The sequence below is a fragment of the Schistocerca cancellata genome, chromosome 9 (genome assembly GCF_023864275.1).
Source record: "Schistocerca cancellata isolate TAMUIC-IGC-003103 chromosome 9, iqSchCanc2.1, whole genome shotgun sequence".
Lineage (NCBI taxonomy): Eukaryota > Metazoa > Arthropoda > Insecta > Orthoptera > Acrididae > Schistocerca > Schistocerca cancellata.
The window spans coordinates 158120249-158123288 of record NC_064634.1 but is presented as its reverse complement, the minus strand read 5'-3'; the positions used below and the strand labels follow the sequence as shown (position 1 = coordinate 158123288).

At 39.2% G+C, this 3040-nt stretch overlaps 1 pseudogene; it reads right to left on the bottom strand.

Moving 5' to 3' along the window:
- Positions 1 to 1755: 1755 nt before the first annotated feature.
- Positions 1756 to 1872, bottom strand: LOC126102529 (5S ribosomal RNA; annotated as a pseudogene).
- Positions 1873 to 3040: the final 1168 nt, after the last annotated feature.

Here is a 3040-nt window from a genome sequence, read left to right as displayed (position 1 = left end):
CGCGACCGCTACGGTCGCAGGTTCGAAACCTGCCTCGGGCATAGATGGGTGTGATGTCCTTAGGTTAGTTAGGTTTAAGTAGTTCTACGTTCTAGGGGACTGATGACCTCACATGTTAAGTCCCATAGTGCTCAGAGCCATTTTTTTCAGCTGACCATTCTCGTTTACGTTTTCTGCGGTTTCTCATAATTTCATAACCGATTCTGGAAGCAAAAGCCGATCGCGATACTTATCAAGGAACTCTTTGAATTTAACTTAAATTTAAATCACACGAATTCCATTTTTTCTTGTAAGTAAGACATACTCTGTATTTATAATAACAGCGTAACACTGCTGATTGCATGCTGATTTCAAAGATACCACATAATCCTTCTGAAATTGTGTTTAAGATTTCTATAAGAAATCCATATTTCGAATGTTGAAACCAGTTAAATTCGTCACCCATATTTTGCTACCATGGTCTGTGGATGTATAACAAAGACCATAACAGAATGATAGATTTCATTTAGCTAGTTCCAAAATTATATCACGTATTAACAAAGGAAGCCGTGGTTCAATACTAAAATTTAATTAAACGACTGTTTTGAGAGGCAACGTTCATCCAACTGATGCATGAGGACAAAAGTTCATGTGTTAGACATGCAACTGTAACCCAAATAGATTAGACGAATCAATATTAATAAAATATTAATCACAATTTTAAATTCTCCATTACTTCAGAAATGTTACAGACTCACAGAACCTAAGGCCAGTTCTGAAATCAGCACGAAAATTCCGTTAAGGTGAGATACTTTACACATCAATTTGCAGTCATTTCAAATTTCGTAAAAATTACGTTTATTTTATCCTTTTAAGGTGGAAGAGTAGTGGTAATAATCGAGGACTCAAGGTTGCTACCATGTTCATTTACAGTCAGACAAATTTACCATAAAAAGGAGAAACCTTTTGAAGTTAAAATAGTGATAGTCTTCAGGTTGCTTAATTATATTAATAAGTTAATGTTTATACGAGTTTTCGTGACCTCACATCCTTTAAAATAGCGGGGAGAGACACTTATGGTGTGGTCGGTCATGTAGGCCTGCAGTATTTTTAATTCCTGTGAATGTCATCCAAATTTAAGTTGGAAACAGTGCGGAAACCTCTCCGGTGTCTGTTGTTATCGTGAAATTCCTTTCTGATTTATGTTAACGTAGTAAATATTGTGCTGTAGAGATATGTTTCCTATTAGTATTTACTTACTACACGTACGTTCTGGATCCTAAACATGGAATTTTACTACAGTTATAAAAATTCATCACATCACATTGATGAGTTTCGTAAGTTGTATTTGTGGCACATTTTGATGGGGGCTCAGAATTTATTTTTATCAATCGTAAGCGTACAAAAGTCACACACTTCAAACTAACGCAGGACTTTGGTTTTGAGAAAGCCGTGGCTGTAATTTTGTGCTCTGTCCAGTGAGAAACTGGACTCCGTTGATAGTACGTTTATCCTTAAAGTTAAAGAACCCGCTTTCAGAGGTATTGATCATGCGGTCATCTAGAAAGATAAAAAGTACTCCGTCTTCAGGCCACGAGTGGCCTATCGGTACCATCCGACCGCCGTGTCATCCTCAGAGGAGGATGCGGATAGTAGGGGCGTGGGGTCAGCACACCGCTCTCCCGGCCGTTATTATGGCATTCTTGACCGAAGCCGCTACTAATCGCTCGAGTAACTCCTCAATTGGCATCACGAGGCTGAATGCACCCCGAAAAATGGCAACAGCGCATGGCGCCAGGATGGTCACCCATCCAAGTGCCGACCACGCCCGACAGCGCTTAACTTCGGTGATCTCACGGGAACCGGCGTATCCACTGCGGCTAGGTCGTTGCCCATCTAGAAAGATACAATGGAAAATTGGTATTAAGAACTCACAAGGCAATATGGAATACATGTATGGCCAAAATGTGGAACGATGAACAACAAATAACAAATAATCTTATCGAACACCTTGATAAGCATAAAGAAATGCAGGTGAAGTAAACTTTACATCTGAGGATGCATGAGCCATAAACTACAAACAGCTTTGGTACAAAAATAATGTGGAAGAGGTACAAGATCTGGATTATACTGGACAAATAGGGACCAGTCTGGTGAAAGTGTTACATGAGGCTACATCTACAGCTACATCCATGCTGTGCAAGTAAACTTAAGGTGTGTGGCGATGTGTATTTCTAGCACATTTGTTTTCCCTCCATCCCATTACTTTCCACGAACGTGGGAAGAATGACTATCTAAAAACATCCGTATGACCTTCATCTCGTCATGATGATGTTCATACCTACAGCACTAGTGGAAAATATTACCTTTATTAACCATTATTAAAGAGGTCAGTGACTCAGAAAGAAGTTCAATACGCAGCAACAAAATTGTTTGATCATTTGCTTAATATCATAAAATATCTGTTAGGCAGCAAAGTAAGTTTTTAATCTGACTTGAAACTATTATATCCCGGAAAACTCCTTCTGTTTCATTCACCAATTTTTATTTAAAATCTGGTAGCTTGTAAGAAAATCTAGTTTCCTGTAAACTGACTCGTTCTACGTCATATCCATACAAGAATCGTTAAAATTACCTGTGGAACATATAACTAACAAACTAACTCTGATTTTGTCGTCATGGTTATTTCGTGAGATGCATGCGGTAAAAAGGTATGTTTCCCGACTTTATTTCGAGCTTACGCTCTGTGAGTTTCAACAGTAAACAACCCCGCGACACGCAACGTCTGTCTGGAGTTTCTTGAGCAACTCTGAAACGCCCTCAAGCCCTTACTTCTTAGAGAATTACATTTTCTTAAAATTCTCGCAATGGATCTCAGCCAGGCTTCTGTTTCTTGTTATTCCACTTCTGGTAGACCTGCAAGATTACTTCCAGGTACCGCGTGGTTATAATAAAACTGACGGTGTTCTGAGTGCAGCCTGTGCGGGCTGTATACGTCGCACGATGATGAAATGTCGTCGGTATGTTCATTAATCAGTGTGCTCATGGAATATACTTAAAA